The following is a 19,736-nucleotide window of genomic DNA, read 5'->3' as shown; positions in this document are numbered from 1 at the left end:
TGATGACCAAATGACTAAACAGTAGGCTACATGGGGCGACCAGGCCAGCAGGGTTTTAGTGAGAGACAATCAAAGGACTGAACAGAATGCTGTGTTGGGTGAACAGGCTGGTGGTGGGGGGAGGGCATGAGGGGTGACCAGGTCAGCAGGGGAGGGGGGGCAGTTGAAGTCGACCAGGCTGATGGGGGGGCAGTTAGGGGCCATCAGGCAGGCAGGCAGGTGAGCGATCAGGAGCCAACAGTCCAGGATTGTGACAAGGATGTCCAAATGCCAGGGTTCAGGTCTAAATCTGCAGTTGGACAATCCCGAAAGGGTCTCAGATTGGAGAGGGCACAAGCAAACCTGAGGTCTCCTTCATCCGTGCATGACTTTTGTGCATCGTGCCTATAGTAATTATTATAATACTAGAAGTCCAGTGTGTAGGGTCTGTTTGGCTCAGCCCCAATTGAGGCAATTCACGGCTGGGCCTGTTGGGAGAAGAAGATGGCAGGAGGTTGGCCAGTTGGCCCGCCCCTATCAAGGCTCAATCAGGGCCAGGCTGCCTGGGGGAAGGGGCTGCAGGCAATTGGCCGGCAGGCCCCATCCCTGATTGGAGTTGGGAGCTGATTGGGAGCAGGGCTGGAGATGGGGAAGGGATGTAGGCAGTGGGCCAGCCAGCCCCACTCCCAAATGGGGTAGGGAGTGATGATCAGGGACCATCGGCCTGGGAGAGGGGCCTCTTTTATTAGATAGGATATTAAAGAAGTAAAAAAGTAAAGATAAACAAACCAGATAACAAAATACTTATATGTAACTGCTTTGGCAGTGCACAGTTCATAAAGTTGCCATTACTATTAATATTATTTCTCATTGCTATGAGCCTTTATTAGGTCTTTAGTATTTACTCATTCATTCATTTACTTAAAAACTAAGTGACATGTCAGGCAAGTATTAGGAGTTGGTAATAGAGAACAGAATAAAACTGCTTCATGAAACTTACATTCCAGAAAAGAAAACTGACCATATACAAGATAAACAAGTAGTGTCTGGTTCCTGCTCCCATGGCCATTGCAGTACATTGAGCTCTATAGAGACAGCACGGGGCAAGTGCGATCCGGCCGGGCCCTGGGTGACTGTTTGCTCATTGAGAGAAAGTTATTAAACATGGGCAAAGGAGATCCTGAGAGGCAAAATGTCATTGCATGCTTTCTTTGTGCAAACTTTCCGGGAGGAACACAAGAAGCAGCACCCAGATGCTTCAGTCAACTTCTTAGAGTTTCCTAAGAAGGGCTCAGAGAGGCAGAAGACCATGGCTGCTAAGGAGAAAGGAAAATTTGAAGACATGGCAAAGGCAGACAAGGCCCATTATGAGAAAGAAATGAAAACTTGTATTCCTCCTAAAGGGGAAACAAACAAACAAACAAAAAATTCAAGGATCCCAATGCACCCAAGAGATCTCCTTCGGCTTTTTTCTTGTTTTGTTCTGAGTCTCACCCAAAAACCAAAGGAGAGCATCCCGGCCTCTCCATTGGTGAAGTTGAAAAAAAGCTGGGAGAGATGTGGAAATCACACTGCAGCAGAGGACAAGCAGCCTTATGAAAAGAAGGCCTCTATGCTGAAGGAGAAGTAGGAAAAGAATATGGCTGCCTACCAAGCTAAAGGAAAGCCTGATGCTGCCAAAAGGGAGTTGTCAAGGCTGAAAAAAGCAAGAAAAAGAAGGAAGAGGAGGAAGATGAGGAGGAGGAGAAAGAGGAAGATGATAATGAATAAGTTGGTTCTAACTTATTAGCACAGCACAAACTAGTTATATATGGGGATGGTAGTTTTTTCATCTTCAGTTGTTTCTTATGCAGCTTATACAAAATAATTGCTGTTCTGTTAACTTAATACCACTCTGTAATTGAAAAAAAAAATTGCAGCTGTTTTGTTGACATTCTGAATGCTTCTAAGTAAATGAATTAAAAAAAAAAGATAAACAAGTAAACTGTAAATGCTAAGCAAAATAGTAATAAAAAATAAAGCAGGGATGGGAGATATATATAGGAAGTACAAGAATCAGGGGTGGGTATAATTTGCAGTTTTGGATAATTGGCCATGGAAGGCTCAAGGCAAAAGTTAGAGAAGCAAAATACAAGGGACAGACAGATGGCAAGCTGTGAATGAATATCTGTGCCGAAAAGGAAATTGCCAACACAAAAACATTTGAAGGTGCCTTTTGGCTGCTGCAGGGGGTGGAGGAAATGAGCTTCAAGTAAGGAGAGAGTTAGGCAGAGGAGTGACATAGGAGCCTGGATTGTATCCATTGTTAAAAATTACTGTGTTTACTTTCCACATGTTTTTGTAAATGAAGTCCAGTTAGCTAATTAAACATGTGAATAATTGACAAATTGTCTCTTAGAAATCTCTACATTTGAACCTACCTCCCCTTCAAAATACTAGAAGTTAAAATTCATTATCCCCCTTCTCCCCGTCTCCCCTCCTTCCACCCCATCAAACTGATAATACAGAGTTCTAGTTAGCTTCACTGTAATAGATTAGGGCAAATTTATACTCATGAAAATAAGATTACACTTGGGTTAATATAATTGTTCTTGTCATGACTAAAAGATAGTTTGGTTTATTATAGACAGATTGCCCAAGACGGGGTTAGGTTCAGAATTTGAGAACCACACAATCCTTCCTCTCCCCTTTCTAACTCTGATTCAGTCAATGAATCTTTCTCAAACTGTAGTTGTTTTTAATCAGCTTCAAATATATATTTTTATTTTTATTTTTTAAAATATATTTTATTGATTTTTTACAGAGAGAAAGAGAGGGATAGAGAGTTAGAAACATCAATGAGAGCGAATCATCAATCAGCTGCCTTTTGCACAGGCCCTACTGGAGATGTGCCTGCAACCAAGGTACATGCCCCTGACCGGAATTGAACCTGGGACCTTTCAGTCTGCAAGCCGACGCTCTATCCACTGAGCGAAACCGGTTTTGGCACAGATATATATTTTTAAACAATCCCATTTAGCTGTGAAAATGTTTGCTTGAAACTAAAGCAAGTTCAATTTAGTACTTGAATGCAAGGTATAAAATGAGATAACAGAGGCAAAAATACTTAGGAAAGAAAAGTGACATTCAAATATACAGTGGTAAAGGCATGTTATTCCTTTAAATCACGCACACCTATGTTCTGTGGCTTTGTCCCCACTTTGGGGCCCTGCTGTGTAAATCAGTCCTCTGTGAGGACAATTTTTTTGGTGGATGAGGATGGGATTTGCTGCTCCTGGGATATTCATACAGTAAGATCAGTTAGATAATTTCTTATTATAAATGTAAAATTATGTTTTGCCATTACAATTTTAGTGTATGCCATTAAATATGCATATGATCAGTAATTGAACTATTCTAAGAATTTATGTGGTGCCTAAAAATATTTGTATAATGTTGGTAAGACCAGATCAAACATTTTTTAAGATTTTTTTACTACTTAAATTTACTTAACATGATTTTAGACTTACAGGAAAGAATAGTGCAAAGAATTTCCATACAGTTCCACACCAAGATCCTCACATATTGACATTTGATCACACTTGACCTCACTCTTTATGTATATAATCTTTTCCTGAACTATTTGAGAATAAATTGCAAAAATGATGCTACCTTTAAACCCAAATACTTTCAGATAAGTATTATTCCAATTAAATATCCAAATATTTCTCTATATAAAAGGCTAAGTGACCAACCATCCATCCATCTGACCGTCTGACCAACTGACTGATCGGTACATATGACACACACTGGCAATTTAAAAATAAATGTTGACTCTCACATGTGCAATACATTAAAGCTCTCACTGGCATTAATCACACACATGTTTCAATTTTATAATACTATATTATATATACTATTTAGACATGTAATTTTTAAATTAATTTCTTTCTTTCTTTAATTTCCTTTCAGTGTACATGAATCTGTGCACTGGGTCTCTAGTCCAAAAATAAGGATATTTCTGAAATAAAAGGTCCTTAGTAGACTCTGAATAAATTTGACTTTAAATCCTAGCTCTAGAAATAATCTCTCTCTATATATACCCCGCAGAGACCTAGCCTTTCCCCTGGATAAGAAGCAACCCTGAGGCAGCAGAAGACATGAGCCTGGTTCTGACTAATGACCATAAGCTTCAGACCTCTGGCAGGCTAAAAATAACATCGTGACCTAAGCTATGTTTCTTGAGCCCTAAGGTAGAACGACCCCCTGGCTATTTTCTCATAAAACTAGACAGAGGGACACCAGAACAGATCTCAGAGCTGTCCTCAAGACCCGAGTAAATGATTTATTATCTCATCTCCAACCAATCAATTCCTTGCATGACCTCAAACTCCTAATCCATGGTGTCTTGTAATTTGTCTTATGTAATTTATAACCTACACAACATTGGGGAATTCAGGCTTTTGAGCATTTGCTCCCCATTCTCCTTGATGGCACCATTCATAATAAAATAGCCAATATTTTCCCATTATAATTCTTGGCGTCTGGTGTTTGGTTCTGTTAGTGCCAGGTGGACAAGCTCTCTTCTGTAACATTTCCTTATATATACAATTATCATAATCAGAAAATTAGCATTGATGCAATACTATTGCCTAATATCCAGACCTTATTTGTGTTTCACCAATTGTTCCTTTAATGTCTTTTATAGCAAAAGAAAGCCTCTAGATTATGTATTGCATTCAGTTGTCACTCTTTACCCTCCTTTGATCTGGAATGGTTCCTTGTCTTTTTTTGTTTTTTTATGACATTGATATTTTGAAGAGCACAGGTCTTGTAGACTATCCCTCAATTTGAGAATAATCATTTTAAGGTAAAAGCAAAGAGAGCACAAAGTAACACACACATTCCAAAGAACTGCAAAAGTTTTATCAAAAGCCAGACCTTCACCATGACATCCCTCACATACTCTTGCTGGTTTCTAATTCAATTATCATATAAGAGACTTTCACACCTGGAATTTTATGTGGAGGTCACAGAGAAAAGGCTAAGGCATGTGCCTTTAGTTACTATGACAGTCTTCTCTACTCACCCCCCGCCCCATCCCGTTCCCCATCAAATTCCAATTAGATAGTTTGAAAGTCAATTTTGTCAAGAGTTGGCCATTCCTCACTGGACTAGCGTTCATGTTGCAAGCTTTTGAAAGCTATGCAAGCCCTCACTGGATGGTGTCATCAAGCGAAACTAAACTATGAAGAGTTCACTGCTCAACATTCCTTCCTTCAACCATTGGGACTATTAGTTCCTCTGGCCTGCTTACTGTTTTGCAAAGCCTTTCTACCTTCCCTGACAATTAGACTCTGGTCAGTTGATGATATCACTTTGCTGCCTCTCAGCTCTTCTGCTTGTGCCCCTGTTTTCAGCTCTCCTCCACCTCATTGTACTGATGGAAAATGAGTGTCACATTGACCTAAGTAGCAAAATTATGAAAGCTTCAATGCCCTGACCAGTTTGGCTCAGGGGATAGAGTGTCAACCTGTGGACTCAAGGGTCTTGGGTTTGATAGGCATGTACCTTGGTTGTGGGCACACCCCAGTAGGGAGTGTGCAGGAGGCAGCTGATCCATGTTTCTCTCTCATCAATGTTTCTAACTCTCTATCCCTCTCCCTTCTTCTCTGTAAAAAAATAAATAAATAAAATATATATTTTTCAAAGTATGCCAGCATCAAGTGGTACAGAGCAGGCAAGTCCTGAGCAAGTCCAAGCACTGACCCTTAAGTGCTTACCTTCAAGGTACTTCCAGCAGTTGTCTCCATATGTCATCCAATAGGAAAGAAAGATTTTCCTGTAGGCCTCTGAGAATGAGCAGCGCCCTAGGGCTCAGCATCCTCTATAGTCAGCAAAAACAATATAAGAGGAGAACAGAGAGCCTTTAGGATCACACCATGGCTCCTCCTCTTCTTCCTACATTACTGCCAATTAAAGTTCAAGAATCAGGGGAATAATATTGCTAGAATGTAAAGTAGACACTAAATGTATGCATAAAAATACCTGGAAAGAAATACATCAGAACATTGCCTGTGATTGTTTGGGTTGGCAGGAATTTATAAAAATAAATATTATAAGAGACACTTAATTTGCTTTATTTCAGAGCTTCATTTTAAGGGGTAACCATTGCCTTTATTATCTAAAACTAATGCCTCAAAATAGTCAAGTGTTTTGGTTCTTTAAAACATTAGTGAGGAATTTTAAACTAACCAAAGAAATAATTCTTTGCTATGAATCTCCACTATGAATAGAGTGAAACTACTAAAGATAAATGTTAATATTATTTTACTCACTCTGTCAATTCAAATTACTAATTAACTATTCAGGTTATTTCCCCAAATAATATTTAGAAGGTATTTATACTTAAGACTATTAGGTTACTGGAAAAATAGAAGGGAGTTCTGGTAGTCTTTAAATTTTATTAAACCCACATTTCTTATTTTTCAAAATACTACAAAATCTAATTACTTGCAAATCCTTTGGACCTTGTTAATATAACCAAGCAAACATTAAGGCAGTACCTTTTCAAGGTTCTTTCTTGAAAGGAACACCAACGCATAGTTTCAGGTACAAAGAAAGAAACAAATTTAACTTGAGGAACAAGCTGTATCATGCCAAAAAGATATTCTTATAGAAAGATGTGTCTTTATGTATACACACACTAAGTATATATTTCAATATGGCAATGTCTGAGATCTTTTCAGAGAAAAATAAAATGTTGCTTTTTTTAGTTTAATATTTGTTAACAGCCTCCAATATTTCCCATTCCTCCCTTATAAGATCATTCTGCTACAAGTTCTCATTCAACATCCACCCAGGCAGAATGGAAATGTGGTCGGTGAAATTACTAACCTTCAGCTTGATAGGCTAGAAAAGTGCTCTCATGTGGGTTTTAATGCTGACCTTGCAAGTCATATAAGAGTTACAACTGAGGTTCAATTTTCAGAGCTATAAAATGGAATAATATCTGTCCTCTGTATGCACTGGGTTATTATAAGATTTAAATGAAATAAATGAAAGCACTGTCAAAATATAAAGCAGATATGTTTTCCTAATGTACAACGAGGGATATACTTCGTTTTCTGTTTCTTAAAGTTCAGAGGATTATTAAATTATATAACATAATAAAATAATATGAAATTATAAAAATAATGGGCTATGCAATGATACAATCCATGTGTTTCCTTTCAAGAGTCATATAGAAGATGGGATCCTTTCTGCCCACTCTCCATGTGGCAACCATAAAAGTATCAATGATCTTCAAAGGAAGCTCTACTGTCTCCCTCGCTGGCCAGCAAAGGAAAAAGCACATAACACTATACAAGTTATGAATAAGACTTGTTTTGTTGTTTGAAGGAAATGATCAAAAAAAATTTTTTTTTAATTTTAAAGCAAATACAAACAGACCTAATTTTCTTTTTGATATTGCTGGGTTTCATTTTAATACATTATGTAAAATATTTTTGCATCTATGCTCATGAGGACATTGACTATAATTCTCTTGTAACATTTTTGTTGGTCATGATATCAGAGTAATGCTGGACTCAAAGGTGAGCTGGGAAGAGTTTCTGCAGAATGGGGGTTAATTCTTCCCTAAATGTTTGGGAGAATTTACCAGTGAAGCTTGAGTTTCTTTCCTAAAGAAGGCAAAATTCAGTCTTTCCACTGTGTCATGGCGGCCAGGCTTCCCCAAGACAGGGCTGAGCACACAGTACCTACTTCTTTTCCAAAATCGGTCTACTCCAGGGCAGAGAAAGTCTCTCTGAAAATCAGGGATCTTGTGCCCCTCTTCCTAACAGTGAGCAGTTAGGCCACAATCTTTAATCTCACTGTCTGTTCTCTTCCCTTTAACTCTAAATTGGAGTTTAGCAAAATTGAATTTTTAATAAATAGAATTTTAGATGATTAAAATTATAGAGGGCTGCATGGACATTCTTTAAACTGTCAGCTGAGCAGCAGGCACTGGCAGAGTACCTTTGTCCAGGTGTCAGCAGGGGTGGGTCTTAGATATGTAAATCTAGTAATGCTAGGGCCTAGTTAAGTATGCAGATAAGCTCCTTAGATCCTATAAAATAAACCTGCTGCATGGCTCAGGTCACCTTGCTGCCTCTCCATCAGAGAAATGGCACCCACCTAGCACCCAGCTTGATGAATCTATTTCTGCCTCTTAATCTCTTTCTTTTTTCAATATTTCTTAATCCCCAGCTCCTCCACTCAGGAACCTGTCATTTTCCGTGATGGACAAGGAAAACAGAGAAACAGCCCCCCGCAAAAATAATTCCAGTTAAACTGAAAATGTACAACCTTTTAATAAAACCATGCTTGATGTACAGTTTTCCTGTAGTTAAGGGTGAGTCCCTTCTACTCTGCCAGTATCTGCTTGATTGTGTAGAAACTAAAGGCCCAGTGCATGAAACTTGTGCAAGAGTAGGCCTTCCTTCCCCCTGCTGCCAGCACCAGCTTCTCACTGACACCTGGTACTGGGCTTCCCTCTGGCTGCTAACAGGCACCCAGGACCCAGGTTTACCTCGCAGCCTTGGCTTCATCTGGAAGAACATCTGGTCAAATTAGCATGTTACACTATTATTATTAAGGTTAGGTTATTATTATTGAGGCCTGGTGCATAAATTCCTGCACAGGTGGGGTTCCGGCTGTCCCAGCCCCAATCGGGATGGATCTGGACTGGGCCTATCAAGAGGAAAAGATGGCAGGAAGTTGGCTGGACTGCCCTCCCTGATTGTGACACAATCTGGGCTGGCCCGGCTGGGGGGAGGGGATGAAGGTGATTGGCTGGTGGGCCCCACCCATTAGGGTGGGAGGCTGATTTGGGGCAGGGCCAGCCCTGGGGAGGTGGGCCAGCCAGCCACACCCCTGGATGGGGTGCAGGGGGACTGATGGGGGTCAGGGACTGGGGGAGGGGCTGTGGGAGGTTGGCCAGCCAGGCCCGCTCTCTATTGGTGTGTGTGGGGGGGTTGATTGGGATGGAGCTGGCTGGGATGAGGGGCCACAGGCTTATTAGGGTGGTGGGGGTGATCAGGGGTGGGGGAGCCATGGGGAGGGGCTGTGAGTTGGCCAGCCATCCCTGCCCCTAATCAGAGTGGGGGGGAGGCGATCAGGGGTGAGTTCGGCTGGGGGGCGGGCGTGCAGGGGTTGGCCAGCTGGCCTTCCACCCCATTCCAGCTGGTTTGCTGGCCACAGTGGTCATCATAACAATCTGGTCTTTAAAGTGTTCTGGTTGCCTGCCTTTTAAATAAATAGATTACTTGCCTCCCTTAGCCTAAAATTCCTAATCTGTGCTTGCTTGTCTGATTTTGGTGAGAAATACGTGAGATTATGTAAGGTTCTTGAGGCCCAACAAGCCTACAATCATTATGGGCTATTATTACAACCTCTTTGGCCTCAGTTTCCTCAGATTGCCAAAGGAGGCAGTTAGATTAGATTATGTGCAAACTCATTTAAAAAATTTCCTATGCTATCTATGAAAGAATTTGCCTCTAATATGTTCATATCTAGTGAAACTTACCTGGTAAATGATTAAAATCATTTTTGTCAAGTGTATATATTCTGTAATTTCATTATCAGAATTCTAATTATATTTCATTTTGAGTTTAATTCTACTGGTTTCAAATTTATATTTTTCCTTTTATTTTTTGTTGTTGACTATGTAACAAAATATTTAACCTGGGCTACATTTTGTTATTTTTGTTGAACTCAGTTTATCATTTTATTGAACTGGGTGCATTGTCCTAAATAACCTCTGCCTTGGGCTCTTGGAAAGTAAGTCTCTCAACACCATTCTCCGCAGTGACCACAATTTGTTCAGCACAGTCATGGCTACCAATATAGTCCGAGAAGGTGGTAATAGCTGAACAGCAGAAAAGCACTTCTTGATCACAAATAGATGTCATGACTCAGTCTAGGTAAGTGTAGATGATCAAGCTTGGACTAGTTTTAAATCAGGTTATTTCTGTCTGCCATTTTGTATTGCTGTATAACTACTACTAATAAAATATCACTGAACTATTATGATGACAGTTTCACTATCATTTGACTTGAAAGACTTTAAATATAAGAACAAACTTAGGTCCCAAAAAGTTCCTATTAGCCAAACAGGCTTATGGCAAATGATTTTTTTGAGTTAGCAGCACCGATTTTGAGAATAAATGCAGAATTTAAAAATTACATAATTCTTTAAAATTATGCAGGTTCTGAAATTTTCTCCTCCTTTTTTATCCTTTTATTTCAGTAAAAGAATGTCATTCCTCTTTTAGTCTTCACATTCTTGATTGTGATTTAAATAGCATGAGCTGACATAGAATCTAAAATCATACAGATTCGAGGAAGCAAAGAATGTTATCTTTGTGATTTTCATAAGTGGTTAAAAATTACTTTCCCCTTTCTTCATGAAAAAGAATCTAATAGCGTGGTCTTTCCTCCTCAATCAGAGGTTATTTTCCAGGTCATCAATCCAACTTTTCAATAGTTGATATTCTTCAAAATTCCTCATTTGAATAGAATCATCACTGATTGTTATTTTCATGATTTGGTTTCTTCCATTTTCAACCAAAGCTTTCAAAAACTTTTCTCCTCTGGGCGTGAAAGTAGAAAATGGATGTCATCTGGGCTGATATAATTTGAGTTCCCTTTCTTTAAAAACATTTTTAGCAGGTTAAATAAGTCCTTTCTGGACTATCTGACAAATAGCAGTGGTACATTAAGTACTTTTGAGTTAATAAATGTTCAACTTTCAAAGCAACCTTATGAATAGATTTATATTAATGGAATCATTTTAGAAATAAACCTTTTATAATATTTTAGAATAATATACAAAGAGTACAGAGAGATTCCATATACCTTTCATCCGCTTTCTCCTAACGTTAACATCTTGCATGACCATGGTACATCTGTCAAAACTAAGAAACTGACATTGGTGTGTTACTATTAATGAAACTATACACACTTCTTCCAGGATCAACTCGATAGCACATTACATTTGATTGTCATGTATCTTTAGTCCTCCCGGTCTGTGACAGTTTCTCAGAGTCCCCTCATTTTTTCATGACCTTGACAATTTTGAAGCATGCTGGTTGAATACTTTGTAGAACATCCTTCAATTTAAGTTTATTTGATGAACAGAAGTGAATATCATTCTCATTGCTTCATATGAGGGAAAACAAGATAGCAACATGACTATTGCCAGCCTTGATCCCTTGGTTAAGACAATGTTTGTATTTCAGGTTAATGTAATTATTTTTAATTAAAAAAATAAAACTATCAACACAGCCTCATGATATAGCAAAGTTAGATATTTATAAACATGAACCTGATAGATAGAAAGTATTGACTTTTAATTACCATTGCATATAATATTCAAATAATTAATAAAAATATTAATTACCTTTGCATAAAACTATATATTTATCTCAGTAGTATTTCTTTCTCTCCTTTAACTGAATTATTAAATGTATTACTTATCTTAACATATTTGAGCAGTGACTGCATGGGAATGTACATTTAAATTATCTCTGCATTTTCTTAGTCATATCAAAGTAAAAAACTTTAACTTTGATATAAATTATATACAAATAAAGATATTACTCATCTTTATAATAGTGTTGAAGAAAAATATCAATAACCCCAAAGCAAGTCACTTTAGTTGTAATCATTTGATATATATAATTATCTTCTACTTTTCTAATTATAGTACCTAAAATATTTTTGGCATTGCACCATAACATATAAGGCATGCATTCTGAAATTGCAACTATGAATAGCAATGGAACACTGAAAATTTAGTACAGCTTGGTAATTTTATTTTCTGATTCAACTTGCTTAAATTTGTAAATACACAACCTCAAACTTTTAAACACTTTTTCTTAAATACTTACTTTCTCTGATAGCCAATATTCTTAATTTTTTTAGGCAATCAAGTAGAATATTTAAAAGTTGTTCCTGTAAATTTTGAAATAATTTCAGAAATGCCAAAAGTTGTAAGAATAGATAAAGAGGTACTCATAAAGAAATTATTCTATATGCCATTCATCCAAATTCCTCAATTGTTAACATTTTACCATATTTGCTTTATTACTCTCTCTTGATGTGTAATATTTTTCTACACTCTTTGACAGTAAATTGCAGGCATAATTCTCTCCATCTGCAAACATTTCAGCATGTATTGTATTTCCTAAGAACAAGGACATATCTCTTAAATAACCGTATAATTTTTTAAAATCAGGAAATAAACACTGATAAATACTATTATCTAATCTACAAACCATGTTCAAACTTTGCCAATTTTCCCAGTAATGTGCTGTAGAGCAAAAGTAGATAAAATAGAGGAAGAAAAGCATCCGGTCCAGGGTCCACTCTGGGATCACACATTGCCAAGATCTCCTTAGTCTCCCTCAATCTGGAATAGTTCCTCAGTCTGTCTTTGTCTTTTATAACCTTGATAATTTTTATAAGTACAAGCTAGTTATTTTGTAGAATGTGTCTCAATTGGGAGTGTTTGATGTTTTCTCAGATGAGATTGAGATTATGCATTTGGTCAGGAATACCATAAAATGATGTTGTGTTCTCCAAGTATTTTATCTGGAGGTAGGATGCCAGTTTGTGCCATTGTGGGTGTTGGTCACTTGGTGAGGATGGTATCTTCCCAGCTTCCCTCCGTAAACCTACTATTGCCCCTTGTGCAATCAGTAAGTACCTTGTGGGGATAGGTTAGATCTGTAGATAGTCTACTCCTCACCAAACTCTCACCCAATAGCTTTTAGCATCCATTCATGGTTTTTGCATGAATTATCATTAGTATGATATTTACCAAAACCAATTTTCTCATTCTATCGTTCTGTCTACATTTATTTGTTGATACCTTACTATAGTGAAGAGATTTTCCTTCTCATTCATTTTTTCATTGATTTACTTATAAAAATATAGACTTTATAATAGTGGGTGGGTGGATTCTCATTTTACAATAGTGGGTGGGTGAATTCTCATTTTATTCAATTGTACATAATTTGTTACTATCATTACTTTTTTTTAATATTAAAACTAGAAGCCCCTGCTGTGGTCACTGCTCCGCCAGCTTGCTTCCTTCTTCTCAACTTTGCTCCCTTCTGCAGTGCTTGGCTTCTTTCTACAGTGTCTTCAGTCTTCACTCTGGCCTGGATATGCAAATTAACCGCCATCTTGGTTGGGTTAATTTGCATAGTTGCCCTGATTAGCTAGTGGGAGGGGTTGGTGGGCATAGCGAAGGTGTGGCAAATTTGCACGTTTCTCTTTTATTAGGTAGGATTGTCCCAGATTTGGCCAGTGAGAACCCTTCAAGCTATTTCTCCTATCCTTTTGACATGGCTCATTTCTTCTTTGAACAAACCCTTCTTTTTGATTTAAGATGTTTCAGGTTCATCTTTTATTTTCTTTGTTCCAATCCTTGAATCAGCCACTTCTCCGAGGAGCCCTTGTTTCTTTTAGTGAAGAATATTATTTGGGCACTAGACATGTTCACTGCTATTGGCAAGACATTTCTAGGCCTTTTTAGCAGACAGAGCTAGGATGTGAGGGCGTGTGTGCTGTGTGCACATGTGCGGGACTGGGTTCCCTGAGAATTCCCCAGACAGACATTAGTGAGCGGAAAGTTTGTTAGGAAGCATCTAGGGTTGAACTCCTGTAGAATGCAAGGGAAGGAAGCAGAATTGGGCAAAGGGAGAAGATGAGCTCTAATATGGTCTCTACAAAAGCCTCTGCTGATCCAATGGGAGCTCTGGTGCTAGATGGTTCTGAGTCAGGGTGAGAGATCAAGCCTTTATATCCCTGAATCAATCATTCATTGAATAGGGGCTGTTTGGAAAAAGGGCCAGGAAGTTGGGCAAGATGGGTTTCTTCAGCTGAGGAAAGTCCACGGAGGGCTAACAGCTGACATTGGTCTAGGCTACATTAGTCAATAACTTTCTAGCATTTGGTAATAAGTCCTCCAGTCCTGAAAAAAGTCTGGGCAGCATAGAGTATTCATGGAAAATCTACCTACATGCTTATCTCTGTCTATAGATCTGTCTGTCATGTATTCATCCATCCATCCATCCATCCATCCATCCATCCTTCTGTCTATTCATCCATCCATCCTCCATCCATCATCCATCCATCCACCCGCCAATCCACCCATGTGTCTATCTACCCACCTATTTTAAAAATCAGGAGTTTATAGTGATACTTCCAATTCCAATTCAGCACCACAAATTCGTGCTCTAATTTCTCCTTTCCATGTTTGTCGCTTCTATTACTGGTAGTGAGAATCCTGGCACCCACTGTCAATCTAGGCTCAATCTTAGAATTCTTTGGAAGTAATTTTAGAATTGTTCTGCCATTTCATTGCAAAAACAACCATAAGTAGAATTCAGTATGTGTTTAGAGGTTTTTCAGGGGACTTTAATCTCAGAGTATAGAATTGAAACACTGTGTTCAAAAGTTACTTTGGTTGGCTCTCCCTTCCCCCTTCCCTCCAGAGTGGTTTGTTGTTAAGTTCAAATGCAATTAGGTTCATTTGTTTCTGTGTGCTTTCCTTATTAGGGATTGCTCCCATTTGGGTTGATTTTATTATTATTATTTTGGAGGGAGGGGCATGTAACACAGTGGCTCAAATACCTACACTATATAAAAAGACACAATCAGAAAATGATATTACTCTCTCATCCCTTCCATCCAATTCCAGTAGTAACCAATATTATTTATTCCTGATATGTCTTTCCTATATTGTTTTTGCCAAAATAAGTAGATTCATAGATATATTTACATTTTCTTTATTACATAAAAATTATCATACTATAGAATATAATTTTTTTACACTTTGCTCTTTTCACTGAAAAACATATCCTGGAAATAACTCTTAATCAGCTCCTAAAGATCTGATTTGTTTGTTTATTTTTTGTTTATTTATTTTTACAGCTACCTAGTTTTCTGTTGTGCGGATACACCATTATTTATTTTATCACTCCCCTGTTTGAACATTTGGATGTCTCCAAATTTTGCAATTACAAAAAAGGCTGCAATAAATAATCTTGTGCATATGTATTCCCACAGTATGGGAGCCTTCTGAGGTATTGAAATATATTTGTTCTCTTTACTTTTCCCTCTATTCTATTCTATTTATGGTACTAATAGAGACCCAGTGTATAAAAATTCATGCTCTGGAGGGGGGTCCTTCAGTCTGGCCTGCCCCCTTTCAGTCTGGGAGCCCTCAGGGGCAGGAGGCAACCCAAGGATCAGGGGAAGGTGACACCCCATCACACCTCCACTGCTGCCACTGCCCGCAGCACAAGCCTTGGCCGGCCGTGGTTACCTGAGCCTTGGATGGCCCTGGGCTGCTGGGCAGTGACATCGGAGGCTTGCCTGCACTTCGGGCCAGCCCTGGGTGGCTGGTGGGTTGAGGGGATGGGGCACTGCCATCTTGTGGCTATGGACACTGCCATCTTTTAGGGCTTGGCAGTCAATTAGCATATTCCCTCTTATTAGATAGGATTAGGCTATCATTCCTTAATCCTAGGCTGGACGACAGTCTCAAGTGGCAATGCGTACTAGAACTTCTGTTTCCAAGAGACAACTCTCTGGGGAAAACTGAACTTTGGTGGAATACTTGGCCATCAACCATATGCAGATAAACAGTAGCATATTAAGGATACAATATTTGTTTTTATTATATTATATTACTTCTATTAAACTATTGATATTTTATATATTTATTATTAAAATGTGTTTATTATTGCACCAATAACAGTCATTTTAATTTTTAATGTTTGCAAGTGCAACCTTGAGCAAGCCACTTAACCTCTTTGTTCTCAGCTTCCTCATCTGCAAAGTGAAAACAATAATTTTATATCTTTATTAGACTATTAGGCATCTCAAGCATAACACATCCACAAAATTCTTGATACCCACTTACTCCCACTCCCCTGTATGAACGGCTCCTTCCTCAGTTTCCCCAATTCAGTAACTGGCAACTTTGTCACAATTGCTCAGGCTGAGAGCCCTGGAATGGCCATGGCCTCCTCTCTTTTTCACCCCCCCCCCCCATCTAACCCGTCCCTCAATAACAGCCTATTGTCCTTCCTGTTTCTGTTTTTACTGCTTCACAGTGTCTTTCCCATAAACGGCCACTCCCATCCTTTAAAAAAAAATATTTAAACCTTATAGAGATCTTGGGGCCCCAGTGCACACACAGAAGTTTTATATCCCATGTAGCAAGCACTTTTCTAGAGGCTGAGGATAACCGTCTACTGACGTCCAGTCTCACTCAGAATAAAAGCCAGGAAGTGGGGAATGACCCTCCCTGGTCTGCCCCCTGCATGCTCTGACCCATCTCCTATCCCTCTTGCTTGTTGCTCACTATACTGCAGCCACACTGGCCCCTTGCTGTTCCTGAACTGAACACTCTTTGTGCCTCAGGGTTTTTGCACCAGCTATTCCTTCTGCTTATTCCCATGACTCACTTCCTTACCTCCTTCAGTAACAAACTTAAAACTTTCCATGACCCCCCTGTTTAAAATGCAAGCCCTAAATCCGACATTCCATGCTTCCTTTCCTGCCTTATTATTCTCCACTAGAAGCCTGGTGCCCAACATTCATGTACTGGGGGGAGGGAGGGGGCCTCTTAGCCAAGCCTGCACCCTCTCGCAGTCTGGGACCCCTCAAAGATGTCTGCCTGTCAGTTTAGGCCTGACAGGGAGTGGGCCTAAGCTGGCAGGCAGACATACCCCAATGGGTCCTTAGCGTTGCCTAGGAGGCAGGAGAGGGTCCCATCACTGCTATGCTCTTGCCAGCCATAAGACCAGCTTCTGGCTGAGCAGTGCTCCTCCTGTGAGAGCGCACTGACCACCAGGGGGGCAGCTCTTGCATTTAACATCTGTCCCCTGGTGGTCAGTGCACGTCATAGCAACAGGTCATTCCACCATTTGGTCAATTTGCATATTAGGGTTTTATTATATAGGATAGCACCTCTTACCTTCAGGCACATTGTGAAATTTGTGATATTTAAAGATATATTTTATTGATTTTTTACAGAGAGGAAGGGAGAGGGATAGAGAGTTAGAAACATCGATGAGAGAGAAACATTGATCAGCTGCTTCCTGCACACCTCCTATGGGAGTGTGCCTGCAACCAAGGTACATGCCCTTGACTGGAATCGAACCTGAAACCTTTCAGTCCTCAGGCCAATTGTCTATCTACTGAGCCAAATCAACTAGGGCGCTTGTTTATATTTTATTGCCTTACTACTTTCTCATTTTTCTGTCTTCCCTCCACTCCCTCCAAACCAAATGTAAGTTCCTAGGGGCAGGTACTTTTGTTTTCCTCATTGCTATATTCTCAGCTCCTAGAAAAATGCTTTTATTTTTATATAATTTTTTTAAGATGAAGGAGCTTGAGTTTTATTTTTTTTTATTTTTATATTTTTTATTGATTTTACAGAGAGGAACAGAGAGGGATAGAGAGTTAGAAACAGCAATCAGCTGCCTCCTGCACACCTTCTACTGGGGATGTGCCCACAACCAAGGTAGATGCCCTTGACTGGAATCGAACCTGGGACCTTTCAGTCCGCAGATCAATGCTCTATCCAATGTGCTGCTAGGCCCCCCAAGACTGCTCCTAGGTTTGGGGATTCTCTAGGAGGACTCATAGGATTCATACTCACAGCTAGGATTGCTCACAGAGAAAGGATAGCTGGCTCAACCAGCAAAGGGAAAAGGCCTGAGGGGTAAAGTCTGGGGAAACCAGGTACAAGCTCCCAGGGTCCTGCCCCCAGGGTGTCACATAGGACACATGAAAGCATCCTGCAGTGCGGTGTGACAATCCAGGTGCAGTGTTGTCTGCCAGGACACTTCATTAGTCTCTGTGCCCAGGGTTTTCATTGCAGGTTGCTCACATAGCTACCTCTGCCCAGCAGGTACCGGGATTTCAGACTTCCTACAGAAAGCAGGTGTTCGGTATAAACCACACTATTTGCATAAACAGTTTAGGCACATGATTCATTCTTATTAGTCTGGGGATGGCAGGAACACTCACCAGGTCCCAATTCCCAAATGCCAGCCAAGGGCCAAATGCTACAAGTAGACCTTCCTAAGAACAGTAAGTCTGGGCCTGCCACACTCTTTTCTGCAAAGTATGTCTGAATAAGCTGCCACTTTTTCATTACAAAATGAATCACTTTAGAACTCAAGAGCAAGGTAAGATAAATTAACGAAAATGAGGTTTGTTTCTTTTGCACATTGGAATCCTGCTGCATAAACTTGGACCTTATTTTCACACATCAACAGTTTGTATTTTTTTAATTGGCCTGGAATGGAAAAAAGATATGGTTCTAAATTCACACATTGTTTGGATTCTATATACTTTTGTAATGTGTTTCTTCTTCTTTTTTAAAAATATATTTTTATTGATTTCAGAGGGTAAGAGAGAGAGAGAGAGAGAGAGAGAGAGAGAGAGAGAGAGAGAGAAACATCAATGATGAAAGAGAATCATTGATTGGCTGCCTCCTGCACACACCACCACTGGAGCACGTGCCCTGACTGGAAATTGAACCATGACCTCCTGGTTCATAGGTCAACACTCAAAACTGAGCCACTGTGGTTGGACTGGAATGTGTTTCTTAAGGCATTGCTAAGAAGCAAAATCTAGATGAAATGTGTCTATAAGGGGTATATTGTAACTACCTTTAGTATAATATCTTTATTGTTTGGCTTTTGCTTGTTGAGTACCTGGCATATACAAAGAGCTGCATATATCTTTGAATACTGTATAAATAATATCATTATAAATGTGAAAATGGTTCTCTTTTATAGGTATGTGAATAAAAGTCAACCCATATTAAAAATAACTGTGATTTGTAGCAGATGCTGACTATAACCTGAAGAATGTTATTAAAGCCACTGTCCTAAAACAGGTTAAAATATGTTTATCAAATCTCATTTAGATATTTGAAATTGTAAATAAATAGTTGGCATGTACTGCATTGGCTTACTTAAGCTAAAAAGAGGAGAGGAAACATGTGAGCACACACAGAGAAACACAGAAACATGAACACGCGCATGCACACACACATACACACACCCTAAAAACCATCTAGAATTGTTTAAGGTTGAGGAACAAAGGTTCTAGTTTTCAGAATCTAGACTTTCTTAGAGCAGCCTTCTTAAATGGGAGACTTTTATAATACCATTGAGACTGTGGGGAAATTTCTAGGACAGACTCGCCAGGAAATTTATGCCCAGTAATTTTCCAAGTAGCAGGACTAGTGACAGTAAAGCTGGGGTTCTCGGATCTGAAATGAGAAAGGTAGAGATTTAAGGAAAGGGTTTAACATCTTGATTTGAATATGATATCTCATGGTTTTAGAACCTATGCCCACTAAAGTTTTTTATTTAAAATATCATGTTATGCCTGATAGATATTTCTAGAACATTATTTAAGTGGAATGTGGTAATTTGTTTTTAACTTTTGATTGACAATTAACACACACACAACACACACACACACACACGTATAGGCACATACATACATATGTGTATGTGTGTATTTTAGCCTCCCATGACTGGTTAAGTGTTTACTTACTGCTACCTTGCTGTAAAATCTCAAATTGACACTGGAGATGTAACATTAACCCTTTCTCAAATAAGCAACTCAACCCCTGACTCACACTGTGGTCTCATGGCTGATGCAATGTTTAAAAATATTTTAGGAAGAAAGAA

The 19,736-nt window shown here is 39.2% G+C and overlaps 1 pseudogene; it reads left to right on the top strand.

The window, feature by feature from the left end:
* The first annotated feature begins 1,143 nt into the window (after positions 1-1,143).
* LOC118724605 lies at positions 1,144-1,755 on the top strand (annotated as a pseudogene).
* Positions 1,756-19,736: the final 17,981 nt, after the last annotated feature.

This window comes from Pipistrellus kuhlii, unplaced genomic scaffold (genome assembly GCF_014108245.1).
Source record: "Pipistrellus kuhlii isolate mPipKuh1 unplaced genomic scaffold, mPipKuh1.p scaffold_m20_p_2, whole genome shotgun sequence".
Taxonomy (NCBI): Eukaryota; Metazoa; Chordata; class Mammalia; order Chiroptera; family Vespertilionidae; genus Pipistrellus; species Pipistrellus kuhlii.
Note: the sequence above shows the minus strand (reverse complement) of the source record. Positions and strands in the feature narration are given on the sequence as shown.